The sequence below is a fragment of the Wyeomyia smithii genome, chromosome 3 (assembly GCF_029784165.1).
Source record: "Wyeomyia smithii strain HCP4-BCI-WySm-NY-G18 chromosome 3, ASM2978416v1, whole genome shotgun sequence".
NCBI classification, from domain to species: Eukaryota; Metazoa; Arthropoda; class Insecta; order Diptera; family Culicidae; genus Wyeomyia; species Wyeomyia smithii.
Window position 1 is genome coordinate 259,164,990 of NC_073696.1, and position 24,381 is coordinate 259,189,370.

Consider the following 24,381-nt stretch of genomic DNA (forward strand, 5'->3'; position numbering starts at 1 on the left):
TCGTATGCTGACCAGTGATGGAAATGAGACGAATATGATGCAATTTTCGTTTAGTCTCGATCTGTACAGATCGTGCAGTGTTGCAGACCGGAACTAAACTTGAATCCTCTCAGCCCATAATGAATGATGATATGGTGTATAGATTTCTGGGAGAAAGCAGGCCCTGGTTAGGGCGGCTCACAACAGTTTTGTCTCGAACGCTATAGCCAAGATGGCAGCCCCTTAACAAGACTCGGTAGAGTGGCCCTAGTAAGATAACCCTCCTTAAGAAAAACACTACAAACAATTAAGAACATATAACTTGGAACATTCGGTACGTACCTAGGCAACGAAAAATGCACCACAAAGAGAAACTTGGTACCTGGAATTGCAAGTCGCTAAATTTTATTGGCGGAGATAGGGTGCTGCTCGAGCAGGTAGACTCGCAAGTTCGGCATCGTGGCTTTGCAGGAGATCTGTCGCAAAGGTGAGAAGGTGTGGAGAATCGGTGGTGGCAAGGCCCAGTTCTACCAGAGCGGTGGAACAGCCAATAACCTGGGAACGGGTTTTTGTATGGTGGGTAGAATGCAGGATCGCGTGACCAATCGGAAGGCGATCAAAGAGGTAAGTGTTTGTTGAGGATTAAAGGTCGTTTCTACAAATACAGTATCATCAACGAGTACTTCCCGAACCAAGGAAGACGTGACGACGAAAAGGAATCGTTCTACGCGCAGTTGGAGGTAACATACCTACATACGACAGCTGCTCGCCAAGGGACATAAAGATCGTTATCGAGGATATGAACGCTCAGGTTGATAGGGAAGTGATGTACACAAACGACAAAGGCCAATGTTGTATCAACTTCGCAGCTTTCCGAGGCCTGGTGATTAGAAGCACCTTTTCAACGCATAAAGATCCCCAAAGCCACCTGGAAATCACCTAACCACCGAAAAACAAATCAAATTGATCACGTTCTCACTGATGGCCAGTTTTTCTCGAACATTACATATGTTCCTATCTGGGTGCGGATATAGACTCGGACCACCACCTAGAAGCAGTACATTGTGCGCTTAAAACTCTCTATGGTATTTTACACACGACAAAACCGTCGTCCTCAGCCAAACATCCGGCAATTAGATTACATTACAGACTGCCGGGAATTACGCGCGCTCACTTGACGAGGCACTATCTTCAACGGAGGAACTATGTGCTTAGATTCTCGACGGTAGATGAAGCAAGCTACCGTTCCTACAAACGATAATAGTATCCAAGTTCTCGATATCCTGGAGATCAAACGGGAAATAGGATCAGCGAAGAACAATCGAGCCGATGGTAAGGACAGAATATCCGCAACGCTTCATAAACACGGCAAAAACGCATTAGGAACGACACTCCACTGTGTAATTTCAAGGGTTTGTGGTGAAGAGAGACTACCGGAGGAATGGGTGGAAGCACCGGTGGAATGGATAGCTCTATATTTGCGAAACATAACAATGAAACTGAAACATTTCGCGCAGTCATTTCGCTTCGAACAGTTTCATTTTTATTTGATTCCTTTCGGCAACCGTCATTGAATCACGATGAACATTTTTGCTGTCAAACAGATTTGATCACGGGTTTTTTCCCGTCTGTTGTTCATCGTATCATTTCAATTGAAACTGATGACTGTTTCAATTGACGGAGAGAATCAATTCAAATTAGCACTGTATAGCGTCGTTTGATGATAGTTTTCTCACGCCGCAAGACGCAGTTGGGTATCCAATAAATACGTTACGCAAGTTCCGATTAATATATCGGAGATTTTTTTCGGGTTGTGAAATTGGTGTTGGCGTCCTCCTTTTCTCCAGAGATGGTCTCGAGGTACGTCGCTGACCTAGCCAGCCAGTCGTCGTAGGTTCGAGTCTCGGCTCGGGAGAGACTGTTAGTGTCAGCAGAGATGCCAGATGTTTTTGAAAAATGTTTGCAACTGCTCGAGAAACCGGAAAATGTGCTCGGAATCTGAAAAAAATCTATCCGTGATTCGAAAAAATTTCACTCGCGTAGGCAATCTGCAAAAATCTGTACATACTTTGAGAAAATCTGCGCAAATCTAAGGAGACTATGACGAAAATTTGCAGAAACTGTGGAAAAACTGCAAATATCTGCAAATCAATAAAAATCTGCAAACGGACTCTAAAAATCTGCGTTTTGCAGACAAATCTGCACATTTGGAATCCCTGAGTGTCAGTAGGATCGTAGCGCTAGCCCCGCAATTATCCTGTACACTAAACAGTTAGCTGCGAAGTCTGTGTATAACAAACAGAAGGTCAAGATCCGAATCGGAATGTAGCACCAAGGCTTTGCTTTGCTTTGTCCTCCGTTTCATATCGTCACGATTTTCGTTTCTCCCTCTTCGCTATATATGCGTGAAGTACTGTATGGACGCCTCCTATCTCCGTCAGCGCTCATTATCATTTTCAATTGAGAATCGTCATGTGAGAGTGATAATCTCCGCTTTCAATTGAAAATCATTGCTTTCCTTTTCAAGTCCTTAAGCTGTCAAAATCAAAGCTAAAACTTTCGAGTAGCTTTCATATGACTCACAAAGTGCTCGAAAATGATACAAATGCTTTTCAATTGAAAGTGACGGATCAAAGCGTCACTATTACCTGATAATTGTCAATTGAAAATGATTTTGTCAGGCTCTGGGTGGAAGGAGTTTTATGCTGCCATATTCATACAGAAAATTCGCCTTCATTTTTATCACTGACACGGCATTTTTGGAATTGTAGAATTTTCGATTGATTGATGCATCGAGTTCTTGACATTGTTGAGCAATTACTGAGGTATAAGGTAAACTTGAAAACATTTTCTATGACTGCGTTATTAGATTTCAGAACGACTCCCTCATCCATATGTTCGAGAAGGCTGTTTATATACACTGGAAATAACCATTTTGAATTTTGTAATGGCATCTCGTATTAACTTCTGTCCCGTGAGCATTATTTCGGTTCCGGAAATGTTTAGATTGGATGGTATTCGACTATTCTGGGCTATTTTTCACTAATCGTAAATTGCCTTCTTTAATTTGAGAATAATGTTTAGGGTCAATTTTTTGTCTCTGGGTATCATTGTGGTTCCAAATATATCCATATTGGGTGGTATTTGACCCATTCTACAATCAAATACACCTCAGAAACGAAAAGAACAATGTTTTACGGAAAATTTTTCGCATTACTGCAGCAAAGCCGAAAAAATTGTTTGCCATGTCATATGAATCTACTAAAATAGAAAAAAAAATTCTACTGACAGTTAACAGCACCTGCACCCGTGAAAATTTATTATTATTTCAAAATATTTATTTACTGCCGGTAACCGCAAGTCAGTCCCATCTGTAAAAATATGAAATTGAGAAAACAGCGTCGTTTATTCACGCTTAGTTATTACCTATTAAGGATGAACTATTTTGACAATATTCATGCTATAAATAGTTTGTATACTAGCCTGCACAAATTATGTTGTATAAACCATTGAAATCATTGATTTCATGATAGAAACTTTGAGTGGGACTGACTTGCCGTTACATTCTACACAGAAGAGAAAAGTAACTGCAAGTCAGTCACATCGCCATGGTGATACCATAGCGCGTGTTGAATTACCGTGAAAAGCCGTCACAGATCGGATAACGAAACTGAAACCCGTACTATACCTGGATCATCCCACAACATCAATCAAGATGATCGAGATGATCAAAATCAGTTTGGGGCTCGAGCATCAGCCTTCTTGAATCTTGGAACGACTCCCTGGATTCTGATGGGAGGTTTTTTCGATACTGGATTTTCTGGATAATTCGCGAAGAAGTGAACCAAGAAACAAATCCAAAAAGAGGACTCTGAGAAGTGGAGCTTCAGTCACATGCCATAAAGGCAACCAAAAATAATGAATCGACTAGGTTGCGTGAACAAGATCGATCGATTCTGAAACGCTCCTGGTCAGGCCGCGTTTTCCTTATCAATAAAAAACATTGTTTAGGAATTGTAAAAACATTGAATTTTCTTTTACCTACAAAAATCTGAAACTTTATCAATAAGGTGGCATCTAATGAAAGGAAAGAGAGGATCATTTTAACCCTTTTTTGGCTACTTAGTATCAATCGGAAATAAGATTGATATTGCTCAAACCTGTTTAAAAATTCGTAGAAAACTGTTTTTAAACAAAACCTCCTTTTGAAGAAGAAAAGTGAAAAGTGGATTTGATTTCATATTAGCAGAAAATTGCTGCACATAAATTCATAACCAATCCAAAGCAAAGAGTAATCCCAATAATTGAACTAATTTTCATAATAACAGTTATATCAAACTTCTCTTCTCTATTCGCCACCTATTTTGTTGTATTATGCATGTTCTTTTTTATTTGGGACTGACTCTTGGATATTTTCCCTCTGAGACTGACTTGCGGATCTCTACTTTTGTTGAACAAACCACTATTTTATATCGGTACATCTGAAAATACACTTAAAAATAGGCCTAAATTCGATGCTAGCTCAAAATTGACAAAACTACAGATGGGACTGACTTACGCTTACCGGCAGTTTATCTCTAGTCAGTTTTACCCAGTGATTCAAGCATCGCATTTGAGCACCAGAGAAACTGAGAAGTATCCTCCAACGCACAGCGACAAGCACGACTTCTATCTCACATCTTCATCACCCATCTATTAAACTCACCTAGTAATTAAAGACGACATCTCAAGGATAACGGAGTGGAGTAAAACGTTCCTCGGAGCGCGCGAATAAAGTACAATGCTGCGCTAAGAGTTTATGGTGAATTATGAATTATCTTTAAATATCATCACACAAACCTATTTATTTTCCTATAGTTTTAAGATGCCATGTTTAAATAGGTCATCACACCTATCCCTCAAATCCGACGTGGAGGTGATGTGATCCTTCCCACACCGTCTATCGCGTTTGTTTTTTGCCCATTGTTGTTGTGGTAGGTCTGGCCGAACCCCGCAGGCAGCGCGGCTACGCATCGAGCACTAAGAACTGACAAAGACTCCGGTGTCTGGATTCAGACCGAAACTCATCCTGCAGCCGCGCCACCAGCCCACGAATCCGCCACAAAATTGCGTCAGAAACACAGGCAATCAACGAACCGCTCGCTGTATTTAATACATGAATAAATTTATCGATTTTATTACCAGGGGTCCCTGGTTTGTCGTGCCCCAGGATTATATTTTGTTTTTTTTTTTCGTTTTCACGAACTGGTTCCCTACTTAGCCAAACGAGAGTGAAACGATCGAAAGTGAGAATCAATTCCGTAACGGAGCCGGGTTAACCCACGCCAATTTTGCTGTTTTTTTTTTTGCTTGTTCACAGCGACAGCCTAGGGTTACCGAATTAGTCGCGGATAATTGGGTACAACTGTACAGTTTGTGCCCCGTGGGGACCGATCAGCTGGTTGCGTTCGGGGCAGGCACCTGACGCCCCGGACCGGCCAAGGGGGAAAGCATGGTGTAATGTTGTGATTTTTTCCACACTTGTACCAGCCCTGGGGCGGCCGACAGCGTTATTGATTGCCGCGATGATTTGTGGGCTCGACCAGTGTTTGATCATTGCTGCGACAGCGGGAATTAATGCAATACACAGTTTCAAGTCTTGGTCATGTTTGATCAAACACAACCGTGCAACAGCAAGAACAGCAGAAAAAAAAACGCCGATTGCTCACAGTTTACAATTCACTCGCGAAGCTCTGCCCAGCACAGTTTAAATACGATTTTCATTCAACTTCCAATCAACCAAAAATTGTCCTTTCGTAGGAAAGCGCAAGCAGCAACATATGAATGACATTTCGAAACTATGCTGCGCCGAGATCTAAAGGGCATCCCACCATAAACCATCCGACCCTTAGTTATAAATATGCAGACCCTGAGTGCTACTCACAGACTGCTAAAGCGATGAGCTATTGATTCTTATCGGCACGGTTTTACGGACATTTGTCACCGGTGGTTGTTCGTAAATACCCTCTAGAGAGACAGACACATTGGACCACGGCCAAGTTACGCAATTCAGCACTCCAAGACACTTTATTAAAATGAGCCTTCCAGGGGTTGAATTATTGCTGCTTTGGCTTGTTTACGATGGTGATTTTCTGGTCTTCACGAAGTGCTACCATTTGCACCGGAGGCGTCAGCGGTGGGTGATGAAAGTGGCCTTCGCGGATGCACACGGTTGCGTTTCGTTTCGATTATTTGGGATCTCCTTTCATCGGCAAGTCAAGAGCCCACAGCCCACAGCCTAAACACCACACAAGGCAGTCTGGACTGTGGCGGACTGAAGGCGGCGGACAATCGGGCATCGCCTGGATGAAGTTTATGTGCTGATATAGATTTATGAGCCACCGGATCTTTGTATCGTCGGTCCGCTAAAGGCGGTCCCCCATCGAACCGGTGGTGAAGCGATAAGTTCGCATTAGCTTTCGATTCGAATGATTCGGAAGTCGTAAAAATCGACACTAACAGATCGAGGTGCTGCTCGCGTAGCCCATAACGTGCCACATTTGATAAATTTTCGACAATCTAACATTGCTGGAGGTCTACGCATCCGACGAAGCTGCAGAGTTTCTTTCAGGCTGGAAATTCCGATGCACTAAGGGAAGATTGATGATTGTGTAGATTAGCGGCTTTCGGTGATATTTAAATTTTTAAAAACTTGAGTTATCGAGTTTTGGGGTCACTGGGCTGCAGCAGACAAGGGGCATCAAATTAAAATGCGTTATTTTTTATTATAGCTCGAATGGTTTTTGATGTATTCGAAGTGATCAATCTTGGAAATATCTTAGCGAAAAGTTATGATTGAACTGAAACTTTGAAAGGGACGAAAAGTTGACTGCATTGATCGAGTAATAAAAAATCGTTAGTTGGTGACCCAAGATGACACAGTTTTGATTTTTATTTTTCAACATGTAGGTAGGACATAAATCATTACTTTCTAGATATGGCCCTTAAACAGCTACAAAGTTGTCTTTCGAAAATCACTCGTTTGCCCTGGAGATTGTTAAATCATGAATGATAAACTATGCGGTGAGTTTTGGTAGGGTTGGACCTCTCTACCTAATATCGGTTATAGCTGAAAATTGGTGAATTACAACTACTGAACCATAAGATGAATAAGCAAAATTATTTACAAATGATAAGGAATCATACAAATCATCAATGTTTCATTATTTTTATCATAAGGCAACTTTCTTTTCTTTTCAAGTAAACAGTCATTATGTTTCATTTCCCGAATCGGCCGTAGTAGTGCTGAACAGGATCATTTTCAAAAAATAAAAAAAAATCGTCCCTGGTCTTTACGGGTTAATAGGTTACTCTTAAATTCAGATCCTCAAAATCAAATTCGAAGAAAAAGGGTCAATCTTTTTAACTCGAAGCATAGATGCCCCTGCTCATGAGCAAAAGACGAATTAATTTGTACACTGTTAATATTATGATGACGACAAGATCATGATATGAAAGATGGAAGGTGAAACATTTTTTTCAATATAATCGTACGATGCTTGCATTTAATTTTCTTTTTCATCCAATATGCACGTTAAAACTGCTGTTCGCATACGAATAAACCAGCGCGGCCTGGTTGTCAAACTTATAAACAACCTTGTGCGAAGATCCCTCGGTCATCGAATTTCCGAAGTTATCCCATCAAACTGTCATCGATGCAGAACGCAGATTGTCATTTTGTTGACTTCCTTGTTCCGCCAGCTAGAAAATTCACCGAGGAATAAATAGCGATCCAGCACGTGAAAAACCTCTCTTCTACTCCGACACGGATGGTATTCAGTACTCTAAATGAGCCCCTAATAGTGCGTTTCCAATTAATACATGAATTTAAAATTAAAGTCAAAAGTTGAGTATAAGATTTAAAAATGTAGTTGTAAACTGGAATATTAATTAATCAAGTGAAATTAAACACCAAGAAAAAAAAATAGAAAAATCAATCAAGTGTAAAGCTAAATAAACGTGTTATATGAACTGAAATAAAACAAACTTAAAAGTGATCTGTGAAGAAACCAACGCAGCCACGTCTGCTGTTATCCGCAGAGATATCGACAACTGCAATTCACGTATCTTGTTTTAGTCATCTTTGCTCAAAACTTAAGAAATGTCTCGTGTGAGATGTGTTAATGATGTTGATAATAATGATTCCTGAGACGAATGACCACCGGTTAAAACCTCAATAAAATAAATTAATAAATAAATAAATAAATGAATAATGATTCTACAGAGTGCTCTGATTGATTTTGTTTATGCGAAAATACTGGCTTGAAATAAATGTCCTCAGTTTTCGCGACAAAATTGTGCCTCCTCAGTTTTCGCGGTTGGAGTAGCTTCAACTTGGCCCAGATATTCTCGATGGGGCGCAGCTGGGGGACATTGAGTGGAACCGCCTGACTTGAGTTCCACGTCGATATTCAGCCCCTATCTCCTCCAACGATCGCTTTAAGTAGTGGGCCCTTTTGGTATTTCTTGATGAACGACGTTACTTCCAGCAGGCACTTCGTAATAGAAAATTTCCTCGTTCACGGTCAGCCCGTAGCTAAAAAAGAGCAGCTTTGACATCCTCTTCTCACTGATTGTCAGCCACAGCAGCACCTTCTAGGAAACTTTGTTTGTGAAACGAACTTCACCTCGGAGCTCACTTCCTTTGTGGGTAAAGCAAAATACGAAGTGCCCTGCCAGTTGTTGCCATTCATGGTGAGAAAGGTCGCGTCGTCCATCACCACCGCCGGGAAAATCGCCTTGACCATCTTATTCACGCGATTCCGCTGCGTCATTGCCTGCATCTCCGCGACCAGTGGACGGGACTGCCGCTTCCTGGCATGTATGGCCATGTTCGCCAGATACTTTTCCACTGTTTGGCCTGTTGCATCGACCTCCCGGCCAAGCGCACGCAGCGATGTAGCCACTTTTCCCTCGGTCTTCCTCTTCATCATTCTTTGGCGCTTGTTGTCGTTCAAGATCGCTGGCCATCCGGAACCGGGGTTTCATTCAATGACAACCTCTGCTCTGATTGTTATCCAATAGTGCCAAGATGTTGTTAAATCCGGAACAAGCATATCCTGAGTCCGCAGGATGTTCGTTTTCTTTGAACGAGCACACTTCTGAACGGATGTTTTCGCCATCACGCTTGAAGTTCTATTGATGGAGTTGTCAATTTTTTTTCTGTTGACTCATGGGTTACTATGATTGATGCTGCAAAGCAAAGTAAAGCCTTGGTGTTACATTCCGATTCGGAACTTGACTTTCCATTTATTCATACACAGACTTCGCAGCCAACTGTTAAGTGTACAGGACAATTGCGGGGCAAGCGCTACGATCCTACTGACACTAACAGTCTCTCCCGAGCTGAGACTCGAACCTACGATGACTGGCTTGTTAGGCCAGCACCGTACCTCGAGACCAGCTGGGAGGTATATTGATGCTGCATGGGTTGTTTTGTCAATGCGTGTGAAGGTAAACCCATGAAAAATCGGCAATTTTGTCCATTTCACACAATGAAACTCTGAATAATAAATTTTCAGAAAATTCGAAACGGTGAAAACCTAACGAACACGTTTTCACAGCGATCGACGGATGACTTGGCCAGAAAGGAGAGAGAATAAACATTTCATGGAAGTGAAAATTTCCGCGTGATGGTAGAAAGAAACACTAACGACTATTTTCACTTTCAAGCAAATCAGCCCTTGTCTCGGACACAAAGTCTGTAATAATTACAAGCAGGGCTGATAAAAACATTTTCACTACCGGAATTCTGTGAAAATTACTGCCAATTCGCTTCAATTTTCACTTCCAATTAACGCAACGCCCTTTCAAACGCACTAAAATTTCAACCTTGAAACTGTCACACTCCGATGAAATAATTCACGCGCATGGTTCAAGGTCACGCAATAAAATCTTCTGAAAATCCAAACAAATGATACCCACAGTTCTTTTGGTAAAACAAAAGTGACGTTATCAACGTGACGCTTGCTGTTGTTATCATAATGAAACGCCAAAATTTTCTATCGTGACAGCATTTTTCTCATCGATCACTAGTCGCGTTATACTACTGTACACACTGCACACACTGAGTTTACAACACATAAAACAAACTTCCCAAGATGAAACTCAGAATAAAAAATTTCCAGAAAATTAGAAACAGTGAATATCAAATGAAAACGCTTTCACTGCGCCTGACGGATGACTTGGCTTTCATTTTTTACGAATAGGGGGGTAGGGGCATAATGAGCACCCTAACTTGATTGCTGATTTAAGCATGGAAAACGACAAAAATTTTAAGCTGTCTTCAGTGCAAAACTTGAATTAACTATTTATAATTAAAGGTACACTATTCATAAATTGAAAAGTTTATCGTATAATGGTGAAAAACACAAATTAGATTCATGCATTAATATCTAGCAATCAGTCGATGTGTGGGGCACAATGAGCACCCACGGTGTATGGAATAATGAGCACTCTTATAGAACATATCTTGAAACTGTGTAGAACTACAACTAATGGGCCAGCGTTTTTCGCGGGATGCCGTGATACTTGGCGGCTTGTTTCGTGAATGTTCCGTCGCGCCTTATGGTGGCCAATTCTGCCTGCAGTCCCGTTCTCTGAGCGATTCGGCCTCAAAGATTTTCTACTATTTGTTCGCACCATCACTGTAAACGAACACTGACTATGGAAACAGACAAACTCACAAGTCTACTGAGATTATTTTCAGGTAAGTTTATGTGACAAGGTGTGCTCATTTCACCCCACCTAAAGGTGACCATTTCGTTCCTATCGAATTAGTTCAAGTTAACATTACATTTTAATAATAATTATAGCTTAAAATCAAAACCTGAATGATGGTGAAATTTAGGGTACGACCCTTACGTCATATTGATGTGTCTACATACTTAATTGAGCCATTTAAACGACCGTAGAAGCTTATTTTGTAGTGCGCAATAATAATAATTTTATCAACATCCGGGAACCAAGTTGATTTTTTCAATATATTTGCATATTTTAAACAGACAAATCACTTTTGTTCTACATAAAGAGATACTGTAGTAACTACGAAAGAGTTCCACATACTATATTGCATTAAAAAATGCGTATTTTCGCATAAAAGAGGGGTGCCCATTTCGCCCCGTGTGCTCATTATGCCCCTAATCCCCCTACTGAAAAAACAAAGGAAGAGAGAACGAATATTGCATGAAAGCGAAATATTTTCTTGTGATGGTAGAAATGAAGCACCTAACGCTTAAAAACATCAAGCATTCATCGATCAACCACCTTTAGCGTCCATGATTCATTGCCGTAAATGACAACCGGGATGATCAGCGTTCTATGGAGCGCTAGTCTTTTGCGAGTTTGGAGATTACGGTACTTCAGCTATCTGCGTAGTCTATAGAAAGTCCTATTCGCAGCTCATGTCGTTGTTACATGTCACTAGGGTACAATGGTATGTGAAATTCTCAACCACTTCGAAGATTTTTCCATCTAGCTCCATCTCAGTACCGGCATCACATGGTAGAATTGATGATGAGTCCCAAGCCGAAATGGTTTGAAGATTCCCCTTTCATCAGTCCATTCAACATCACACATGACTGATATGTCGTCCGCTATTCGTGCGCATAACGTTGAACCGCAAGGTTCCAGAGTCTGCTTTGTCGAATGGATGTTCGTGGGTTCGAAAATTAGTAGAATCAGGCCATTCAATGTCCCCCACCACTTCATACTTTCTTCACACTGAATTAATAAAGCTTTGGTGTGACTTCCTCTCAACAAAATAAGTCCTTTTATAAATAAAACTGGCCAAAAGCACGCCCAACGGAACTTCTCCAGCGTATTTTAGTTGAATAATTTTATTGATCAAGTGGAATAAGGTTCGGCATAGTAGAGCATTAAACGTGTCAATAATAGAAGTGCGGGATACAGCAGACACCCGTGTATATCTCAAAATACATCACGATGCTGATCGCAGTGTGGAAGTCGTAACAGGAAAAAAGATGTTGATCCCTTCAGTGTTATTCGAATCAGTTTTATCAGTTTCGTCGGAAAAACAATTTCGAGCATTATCTGTAACAGCTCATTTCGCCTGACTGAGTCGTACGCTGCTTTAAAAACCATGAACAGATGGAAGATTTGCAGGTTGTATTCCCGAAATTAGTGTAGAATCTTACGCAGGGTAAAGATTTGATCCCTCGTCTAGATCAGGAGAGATCACTATGTACGCAGAATTTGGCAACGTGATGAATAGAGGCATCTGCAGCAGAGTCGGTGGCCTCTCTAGCAGATAGGGCAAATGAGGCCTTCTACCGAGTCGTTTGGCACTTTATTGATCTGCCGTGTTTCGTGAAACGATCCGGTGGATCACATTTGGCAGCTGCTCTCCTGCCGCTTTCGCAAGCTTAAGGTTCTTCTCATTAGCCGATTTTCAGCTTTCAAATCGCCTTTTCAACTTCTACCTGTGTTGGTGGCTCCACTGCTAACTATTACCATACTGTCCCTATTTCACTCTTCTCCATTTTCTCCATTCAATAGTGCCTGGAAATGTTTCTGCTTTTTTTACCCTTTACTGCTGTAGGCCTGCGATCCGTTAATCCAGCTCGCTGTCGTTCTCAGCCACGTACAGCCAGTACGACAACTGTGCGCGGATCTTAATTACGACGAGATAGTGTACGGAGTTGATGGTCGGTCTCCGAAAAGACATCATACCCGTAACGTCCGAAAACTGTCGATTTCAATCAAAACCTGATCGATCTGGGAGCAGACGTCTCAATTTGGATGCCTCCGAATATTCAAACCGGCTAGGAAGTAGATGCTATAGATGGCCATTTCTCTGGTCGCGACAAAATTTATCAGCCTCAGCTCGTCGATCCAATGATAGTCGTTGGATGGAAACTGCGTTTACCAAAAATGATGGTCGGAAGAAATCCTCTTTTTCGACCTGTGTTGGCTTCGCCGATGACGATTTTCGAGTCGTGTCTTGGGCTCTCGGCACCCGAATCAATCACAGAACTTGTCCTTGATGTGTGTAAGTGTTGATTAGACTGTAGTTCAAGAATTTGCCCTCAACACGCATCGTTCTGCTACCTTTCCACCAGTGTAGTAAATGTAGTACTAAAACTAAGAATACTCGAACCTGGCATTACACTACATTACCCCCTTTGAAAAAAATGCTGCTATACAATGATAATTTGAAAAATGTCATAGTACTTAAGGCCTGATTATTTATTATCTCATTTATCATATATCTTAATATACACAAGTTAAAAAAAAGCGGGCTAAAGCTCCTCAGAACCACCGTTGTATAATATTTCACAATAATACAGTCAGGTTTTTTCTTGCGGGTTGCCTTCTTCAATAACTCAAAAACGGTATAAGATTTCGACTTCCTTCTAATAACGTTTTCCATTTTAGGACAAAATCATATATCAATTTTCAAAAAAAAAAAGTATTACCGCGTAAACTCCGAAATCCGCGCCAAAAACCGCCTAAATTCCGAAATCCACGTAAAAAAATTTCATTTGCTGTAAGTTTTTTATCATTCGAAAACGAATCAATAGCAGTGTTATTTCCACCTGCGATTCGAGCTGAAAATCAAGGAAAAGATTTGACCAAATCAGTAACCTCATCGAACACTTTAAATAAGCGACTTGAGCATGAAAAACCAACAAAAACATGCCGGGTGAAAAACGACTTTTCTGAATTCTGAACAACAGACGCGAAAAAAGACCTTAGTGTTTATTTAGATGTATGCTTTACAGTATTATTACTTTCATCAAGTCTTGGAAAATCTTAAAATTCAAAAAATGGAAGGAAAAGTAAACAAAATGTTTTCTAAGTCAAGATTCGATAGTTGGAAAATAGGCTCTATTGAAAAATGTGCAAAGAATTTCGTCTGCAACAGGTCAGCGAAAGTGCCATGAATGTGAAATTAAACACACCACAGCTCTTACGTACAGTGGATGAATCCTCGCGAATGTTATGTAACAACCGATTGCATCTCGTTATCCACATCTACGCACGAGGCGGATCCAAATTTAGCCGTCGTAACCTTGAGCTGTGTAATTCTAGTCGCGTTTTTTTTTTTCTTCTTCTGCAAACCACAGATATTTGACGGGCATAAAAGAATGTTAGCCATTTTGGACGTGGAGAGGAGCAGCACTTTAGCTGGTAATAATATATAAACACACCACTAGATATAGCCTAACCGGCTCGAGTGGTCTGTAGTAACAGGAATTACTCCACACACCGGCAGTGAGTAATCGCGCAACAGCCGATCGGATGTCGTGAACACCTGGCTCGTGGCTGGCGTGCGTATCCGTGACGTACTTTTCCTGCTGTTGCACACTTCGAGATTCGAGTAGCAAGCAACTCTCTGTGATGTTCAACATAAATACTCAATAACAATTAAGATCCCATGATCGCCCGAACTGAACTGGCTGCAATTTAGGAGGAATTCGGAAAATCGTGTAAATGTTCTTTTACCGTAAATATCGGGTGAAACATTAGTAGTCAGTTTGGATGGCGCGGAAAAATCCGAATCATTTTTATTACCGTGCACGGTTACGGCATTTTTTATTTGGTTTGAATTAGAAAAGCAGCCGACTTCGCACACCAGATCACCGCGCACCGTCGTGCGGAGGAGTTCGACTCTGTCTGTGGCCGAGGTCCGAGTGCAACAAGTTGACTGGGGGGAATGGGAGGAAGGAGGCCACAAGAAAACGTTAGAATTTGGCTGGTCTTCCCGGCAATGTAATTTAGAAAGTGTATATACATCTGACGCCGCGTCTAATTTGGGCGAAATTTTTTTTTTTTTTGTTTTAGGTTCAAATTTACTTCTGCTGCTACTCATCGGTGCGTATATATTCTAAATATACTTGCCAAATGGCACTCGGCTCGGCGATGTATACACTATCAATTCCGCCAGACGGTAGCGTAGTCGGTGTTCCTTTCCTGGCCTGACGCGCTGCTGATGAGAGCTTCGCGAAAATCGATGACCGGCAAGGCCAAATCGGCGCGCTGTGTTCTGTGTCGGTACGGTACTATATTGCCGGCTGATGGAAGGTTTTGATGGGACTGGAGATGAATTTATTTGTATGTTTTTTTTTGTGCTTCCATACTTCTCTTGTACTGAATTTTGGCCGCTCGAGAGTGCGTCGGAAGTGAGTTATGGCAAAACCTTGAACTAGCGGTTCGATTGTGCGGTCATGATAGGTTTGAAGTTGATTTGCACGTACTTGTACGGGAAATAAAGCCGCTCTTTACGGGCTGTGCGTAGAAAACATAGCGTGACCGAGAAATTTAGCACTTGTTGATAATTTGTAAGTATCTAATTTACAGTCTTACATTGTATGACAAATGTTTTTGTCAGAGAAAACACTATTCCGAAATAAATTTATCTAACCATAGTTTTGCAGCAATAATCATTAATTTTACTTTGATTAACATAACATGAATACCAGTATCGAACAATTGTGTAATGGTTAACAGCAGTAACAGCCAAGTCACACAAGCCGAGAAAAATTATCTCCAATAAGCCATAACATTTCGAACGCATCGTGACCGATTAATCATCGGTTGTTGCCCAGCCCGGCACATGTTTGCAGCGTACATAATCGCATTTCGTTGTTTCGCCGAACATGTCTGGGATACATTTGTCGAAACGCCGCCGCCGCTGCGGTCGCTCCCACAAACGACAGTTCCGATTCGGGTTGACACAAACGCACTGAGTTCTATTTCCATTCACTTTTGCTGTGTCTAGAACCGCGGAAGTCGTTTAGTCTACGAGGAAAGGTTATGATTTCACTCAAAAATAGTAGCTTTAATTAGGGCGGGTAGAACATACGGTAGTTGACTCAGTTTCGTAAACGGAGCAAATGTTAGTGTGACTCTGTTGTCTAGACAAATTTTCTTTATAATGAGTAAAATAATTTTAGTACTCTTCTTAGTTGCTTTTTAACATGATTACACCCTAGTTGATCATTATTGAATATATTTTTAAGTCGGATACTTAGTTTGAATCTTAGATTTAGAATTGTGATTTTTATATAAAAGAATCAACTATCTTAGGTACTCAATGTTATTGGCAATGGCTTACTCGATTTGAACATTGAACATTGAACATTGAACATTGAACATTGAACTCGATGAACATTTATAGTACAGTCAGGTTCTTTTACGCGAGGCATACATACTTCGTAAAAACCGCGTAAAAAATCCGCGTAAAGTAAACCACCAAGGAAGGCTTTAGAAAAAACCCTAGACGCTTTACGACCAATATTCAAAATTGTAAAATTGGAAGAGACTAAAAACAAAAATGATTTTAAATTTTTAGTCATGCATACAAGCTTCCTTGCAAGCCATTTCCCCTTGACGTTTCATTTATTTGTTACTTTTAATGTATGAAGTATGATTTTGGAAGTAACAAAAAGATCACTTCATACTTATTTTTAGCAGCAGCGGATCAATGTTGACTAACACATGATTCTGTAGTCCTTTTTACACCACTAAAATTAAATTTATTTACGAGTTAAAGAATGATTGATTGTGCATTTTGAAAAGCTGTGCTACCCGAAAACAAAAATGATTTCAAAAGTCACTGGAAATTTTTGTTAAAAAAGCTGAATTGTTGATCTTATATTAGTTGTTGCAAAATGTTTAATAACTTGTCTTCAAACCAGCAATGAAATTCAAATACTTACTAACGTATGCTTTGAAAGATTGAAAAGCAAAAAATACAGCACATCAGACTGCCAAATCTAGTCTAGAGTGACTTCTATCAACACTAAAATGAAGGGCAAACAGAAAATAACCAAAACTTAGGTAAATAATCCTGAGAAGAGCTTTTAAAATACAGAAAAACCAAAACAAATATTACGTTTTAATATGGTTATGAACCGCTCGGAGAAACCATATACTTAAGAGACCACAAACAAAGAGGATTCAAAAGTGAGCTCAATGTGGTTCTGTAAAACCTGGAAAGATGAAATCTTTTCTACATGTTGGAAAAGATTTTTTAAAAATACACCGAAATTGACTGGAAACATTTTAGTTTAGCTTATCTTAACTGTAACGGTTAGTGTGACCTTTGCAGTTTGGACACCGTGTTAACCTCTGCAGCTCCACAAAGGTCACAGGACGGAGGTTTTTGTTAGAAGGGGGGGGGGGGGGGGTGCTCATTGGATCAGGATTCAATTTGATAAGTGATGCGATCATACATATAATTGAGCCACCTTCGGTTTATTCTCCGTTTCGTCGGCTGATTAGAGATGCTCACTTAGCTCTTTTTAGATTTGGTCAATAAAAACATCAATAATGCTCTAGTGGCCACGCTACACGTTCTTATTTCATAAGAACGCAAAGTTGTTCAGTTTGCTGATTCGAGACCGATACTAACTTAACAGACCATGGTATGCTGTTAGGGCCACGCTCATAAAGTGGTTTATTTCAGTGTAATGCAAAATAATCTACGACACGATGTGGATCTGATTTATATTGACATACCATAGGAAAGCTGTCAGAGCGGCTCACAAATTTGTGGAGTTTACTGGAGAGAAATGCAAGTTATCATATTTTTACTTTTACAATTGAGTAAACCCCTAATAAGGCAGTGGCAACTATATTGCCACCAACAGAAACATTTTTTTTTTGCCGCACTAAGAATATTATTGAAAAATTTTGCTTGACCGAAGAGGCTTATAGCGTATTGAGTTCGAGCATCCTGTAATCTGTGTAAAGCAATCGGGGCCAGCCACAAAAGACAATCATTCCTGTCGCAGTGGAACTTCTGCCCAATGCCCTTCAGGCACACAAAAAAGAGGTATTGTACAAAACTCCAGTTTTTTAGGGACTGCTAGAAGTGTAGAATATACAGAACCGCGATTTTAGAACACTTACAGGAAACTTTGTTTTAATTTGTTGAAAACCCAACAAAATGGTAAATTTTTCACTAGAAACCATTTATTTAGGACCTCCTGTGTTAGAATATGCAGTTTTTTCGTTAAAATATATTAATATAGAGCAATTCTCGCTGAAACTAGGCCACTAGGTGCACAAGGTCTTTCAAATTTGATATAAATGCACATAGTTATTAGAAATAGAGAAAAAATGATAATGCCATTTTTTGTTTGATCGAATTTGTTGACCTCTTGGTCACCAAGGGGCGAAACAGTTTTCCGAAAAGTTGAAATTTTAGCAATTCTTGATGTATTATTTGAGCTAAATCTCTAAAATTCGTTACGTAAAGTACTACAAGTAGCACTTTTCTGTAAAGAAGAATGATAGGGCTTTCATTTGAAGTGATCAGAATTTAGGCCGCCATCTTGAATTTGGCCGCCATCTTAGATTATATCAGAAAAAATGCAATTTTGACCGCGTTCGCAACTACCGATTTTCGATCTGAGACCAGAATTGGAAAGCTGAGCAAAATGCTATAAGATAAAAAAAAAAATTGGTGAGCATCAGTGTTAACCCATTAATTGAAGCTATTTTCCAAGCTGAGTTTCAAAATATTCATCGTACATCGCGCGATCAACGTAGTAACCTGTCTACTGAGACCAAGTGGATGCACATGTTATGTCCATATATGTCCATATATCATAATCGATTAATACTAACAAAGCGATAGATTTTTTTAAAACAGAGCAGTTCCACAAAAAAATGCCCCAGTTTTAATATTATATTTAAATTGTCATTTTTAATTTGGCTTGCATCTTGTAGCATTTTTTCTCAGCTTTCCAATGCTGGTCTCAGATCGAAAATCGGTAGTTGCGAACGCGGTCAAAATTGCATTTTCTGATATAATCCAAGATGGCGGTCAAATTCAAGATGGCGGCCTGAATTCTGATCACTTCAAATGAAAGCCCTATCATTCCTCTTTACAGAAAAGTGCTATTTCTAGTACTTTACATAACGAATTTTAGAGATATAGCTCGAATAATACATCAAGAATTGCTAAAATTTCAACATTTCTGAAAACTGTTTCGCCCCTTGGTGACCAAGGGGTCAACAAGTTCGATCAAACAAAAATCGCATTATCATTTTTTCTCTATTTCTAATAACTATGTGCATTTATATCAAATTTGAAAGACCTTGTGCACCTAGTGGCTTAGTTTCAGCGAGAATTGTTCATATTAAATATATTTTTCACTTGTCAAATTTTTCACTTCGCTTGGAACTGTAAAGTATGCTTTAAGCGTGGTACGCAGTTGAAAAGAAAAGAGGTTTACGAAATGTTTACCAAACGGAATTTTGACAGCTGAGAATGCTTCACAGTAACGATATCTGACGTCAGTAAGCGCATGTTTTCTACTTTTCTTTCATCGTAGAACACTTGAACACACTTGTTTACCAAACGCGGTCTGGTGTGAGAGCAGGGATGCCAGGTAATTTTTTCAAAAGTCTTTACGGTCCGCGAAAAAATGTCTCCCCGCCCGAAGGCTGAAAAAATTTTCCGGCAAATCGAAAACTGTCGAACAAGAAAAAAGATCACCACTAATGCAAAATGCGGATCATTATCACACATTTTTCAATGTCTTCACATGTTTTCTCTGTTCTTCACTTTGTCGTCACAAAAATGGATGTCTTCATCTTACACTCAAAATATTTTTCGCGTTATTGTTACGTGAAATTCCTATACTTGTTCATTTTCTGTCATTTGCATGATTTATGTGACAAACATAACATCTACGTGAAAATTACATGCATACCATGGTTAATCACGTACCATCTACGTGAACTTGACAACGTCAAACAGGATGTATCGCTTGAATTCAATGTGCGAAAATAACCAGGAATCAAAATGGCGAAGCTGTTGTCTGATTCAGTGTCAGAACATAAAACAGAATTTCTGGATGACTTGCAAATAAGTGAATTTCCGAAAAATCCTAATAAACTCGAGACTTGAGCTTACAGGTTTCACACAGCTTCAGTTTAAAGGTGGAGGAGTTACCTGAACAAAAATAGCTGCAGCGGACAATAATAATCCCCGGGAACGTCGTAATATTTATCAGTTTTTATGTTGTTTTATTCATTTACGAATTGACGAATCTGTATACCTGAGTGATATCTGATAGCAATCACGTTTACGAAATTTACAATTTTCATTTATTTCTCTAATATTTATGAGCTAGGAAACGGGTTTTAGAAATTATTAAAATATGTTGCGTAATAAATCACTTAGGTATGCGAATTCGTCGTTTACCAGTAGATGAATTCTACGTGAAACTTACATGAAATGCATGCATCTACTGAATAAGTTTAATTCATTAAGTTAATTCATCTCACCAGGTCATGATGAACTCAAATGACAATCACGTAGAATCTACTAGAAAACGATAGTGGAAAATATTGACCTAACTTTTCCGGTAACTATAACGTGAAAAATATTTTGAATGTAGGCTAAATGTCTTCCAATTTGGCATCGCTGGGTGTGAGACGACCAACCAATTGCCTGATTCTTTCAGTACCTGAATAATGTCAGTGCTCATTATTCCGTGCAAGAACCAGTGACGTTTTGCCTCACAGCAGTGTTCACAGCAAGTGAACTTTGTTTTCCCTTTCGGTTTATGATTTCTTTTTAGCTGCGTACTAGTTACTAGAAGAAATTTCATTGCCTGATTCAGTGCCTGAATTTTACATGGGATTGAGATAGGAAAATGAATTCCGTTTTGAACTGCATACTGCGCTTTAGGCCTTTGTCATGCTGTGTGCCAACACGAGCGATCGGGCGAGAAACTTGCCGTAGGTTAATGAACAGCCGTAAGTAGAGCTGTTAGTTTCCTTAGTTTTTGCGACAAAATTGTTAGAGTAGGTCTTACGCTTCAAGTTTGCCTAGAAATTATCGATGGAAAGCAGCTGATGGACGTTAAAAACGAGTGGCCGACTTAGGTACCACATCGTTATTCAGCAGCTCCACCTCCCTCAACGATTGCTTCAAGTAGTAGGCCGACGCCAGATCCGGCAAGAACACCATGTCTTCGCCCTTATGGTATTTCTTGATGAACGACGCAACTTCTGGCAGACACTTCGTAATATGAAGTTCACGACCAACCAATTGGTCGTAGAGGCGAATGCCGCTTATAAGCCGACTCTATAAAGGGTCGTAATCGTCTTATTGAGTATTTAACTGAAAAGATGTATAAATTTTTTACATATGACACGAAGAGCGCCAAGCCCTTCAAGGTCGTATTGGAAGGTCTCACCAACGATCAAACCGTTGATGAGATCAAACTTACTTTAAAAGAATTACTTGGCATAGCCCCTACCCAAGTAATTCTAATGAAACAAAAATCACGAAGCGAAAACAGTCACCGAACTGGAATTTCCCTTGTTAATTATCTAATTCATTTTAACCGCAATGAGGTTAATAACTTAAATTTTTTTGAAAAAACACATGCTTTATATAACGTGCGTGTAAAGTGGGAAATTTATAGGAAGTTTGGCGGAGGTGAAAAGCATATCACCCAATGCCGTATTTGCCAACGTTATGGCCATGGTTCAAAATTCTGTGACATGGACCAAAAATGCCTTATTTGTGGAGACTCTTCTCACAAAAAGGACACATGTCCTGTGAAAGAGAGTAAAAATTTTCGCTGTGCGAAATGTAACGGCAACCATATGTCAAATTTTTACCAATGCGCAGTCCGTTTAGCAATTGTTAAGGCAAGGCAGGGTAAACAAATATCAGTTTCCCAATCAAAACAGGCTTCAAAACCGAATTCTCCAAGCGTACCAATAGCGCTCACTTCTTCTACCCCTCTGCATACTCGTTTAACATATGCACAGGTTACAGGTAGTTCGAACATTCTACCGCCAAATGTTGGTAGTTCGGAAATGACCGCTAATATGGGTAAGCAAAACACGCTAGAAAATAATTGTACACCTATTACCCCAGCTAATATTGCTACCGATGATATTTTTTCTAATGTCAACTGCCTGGGGCCTATTACGGCAGGTAAACTTTCTTTTCTGCAACACGCAATGTTAGATCTCATGAACGCCATGTTGCAGGCAAAATCAATGTTTGAAGCCATTCAAATAGGTACAAATTTTACAATTAAAATTGTTTCTACTTTAAAATTTAGCAATGATTTCAAATAAACCGATCAAAATATTAAATTGGAAGCGGCTTTGACATCCCTCTCTCGTTGATTGTCAGCCATAGCAGCACCTTCTTGGAGAACTTGGTTTGTGAGCTCACTTCCTTCGTGGGGGAACTAACATACGAAGGGACCTGCCAGTATTTACCATCCAGGTTGAGATAGGTCTCGTCGTCTATCGCCACAGACATGTCGCGATTCGCCGGAAAAATCGATTTGACCATCTTATTTAGCAGTTGCTGCTGCGTCGTTGCCCCGAGACGGAACTGTCGCTTCCTGACATGTATGTCCATGTTCGCCCGGTACGATGTTACCACTTTTCCCTCGGTTTTCCTATTTAGCATCCTTTGGAGCTTTTTGTCGTTCAGGGTCGTCGAGCGTCCGGAACCGGGCTTTCTTTCGGTGCTTTGATTGTTGTCCAATAGTGCCAAACGGGCTTATCTAGCATCCGCAAAGTACTACACGATATGCGTTTTCGACGCGGACGGGTACCGTCCATTGAACGCGCACACTTCTGCACGGAAAAGTTTCACTGTTTTCGCCATCACGGTTATGTAGTACTGTCAATTTTTTTTGTTGGCTCATGGGTTACTATGATTGATGTTGCATAAGTAGTTTCGTCAATGCGTATGAAAGTGAACCCATGCAAGATTGGCATTTTTTATGCAATTTTATTAATGTATCAGATCGCAGATCGAAGGAATATACTTGAGAATAACATTTTATAATATAATCATAAAACTAACGGTAACAATATGCTTTCAGTGAAAAACTTCACAACTTTTGAGCGAAAATACATAACACTGAAAACTAGCTTCATCCATAGACTCCATCTCCAGAAAAAAAACTATCTTTCCACAATTCCTGTCAGATAAAAGTCGCCGTGTTATGCAATCTTATACCACAGACTAACAGACATAACACTTCGAACAAATTTCCAATAAAATCATCGTTCGGATGATTCCAGTACTTTATGTCAGTAACACTAGCACCATCTGCTGCCGTGTTCGCGCCGCGTTATGTATTTCGACATCAGCGCTAGCGTTACTGCATGTGTCAAATAGGGAACTACAAAATATGTATGGGATTGCATGACAGCGCTCCGGGCGGCGTTCACGCGCGATGACTGTAATTCGATTAGAAATTTGAAATGATCGTTTTTTTGTGACGATGGTGCTAGATTCCAGTGTTACGTCTGTTAGTCTGTGCTTATACATTTTATGTGGTTCCAAGTTTGACACATGCCCGTGCGCTAGCGCTGCTGTCGAAATAAGGGAAGCGGTGTGTAGACGGCAGCAGCTGGTGCTAGTGTTACGAACGTAAAGTACTGTTATCATACTAACGATGGATTTATTAAAAATTTGCTTGAAATTTTAGTCTGAGATTAAACACTGAGTATTACTAACACAGGAAGCTGCCGCTAAAACTGAAAATCTGGACTTAGAAAACACTGATAAAGAATTAAAAACAATTTATTGTGATTATTTAAAGAAAAACTACACATGGCCATTAAGCAGAAACTTCAAACAGTGAGAACAAAATTTGTATATACACCAAAGTCGCATTATACGCGGGGGTACGTGCCGCGTAAAAATAAACCGCGTAAAAAAACTGCTTAAATTCCGGAATCCCATACAAAAACGCGGTTGAAAAGGTTTCGATTACTTATCTGTTTAAACCAAGCATAAATCTTGTTATTCTCCAAAACTGCTAGAGAAGGTGCTCAGGAATAGTTTCCAAGGGTTACTTAAAACTCTGTATTTCTAACGATCTGAATTCATGAAGACATTCAAAAGCTGCTCAAAGCCTTACCAGTTCTACAAAAGAAATCGGAATTTTTATAAATTAGGTTCAAATTCTTTTTTTAGTTTTTTTTTTGTTACGGACGATTTTTTTTATTATTTACATAGAGTAATTTATGAAACAAAACTTATCTTTAATCTGGCTGAAACTTTGAATAAAAGTGTCAATAAGCAAGATTGATTTTTTTAGTTTCTAACCTAATATTGACTTCCATTGACAAAATAATAAAACCGGTGCTCATCGAAGAGCCAACATTTGAAGATCTGGGACAAAAGCAAAAATGGTTTGGACACTCACATAAATTTGTGAAATTGCACGAAAATATTTGGTTTTCTGGCATAAAAAGAAAAAAAATCAGAAAAGTTTTCATCAATCCTTCAACATGAAATACAATCAAATGGTTGTAGCTTCAAAGATTTATTATATTTAAAATAATTATGAATCGCTATAAAAAGTCTTGTAAGAAAAGTACATATTCTTC

At 39.8% G+C, this 24,381-nt stretch overlaps 1 protein-coding gene across 4 annotated transcripts in view; it reads left to right on the top strand.

Moving 5' to 3' along the window:
* LOC129727642 (A disintegrin and metalloproteinase with thrombospondin motifs 20) overlaps positions 1-24,381 on the top strand; it is a 477,347-nt gene that overhangs the window by 112,949 nt on the left and 340,017 nt on the right. The window lies entirely within an intron of this gene.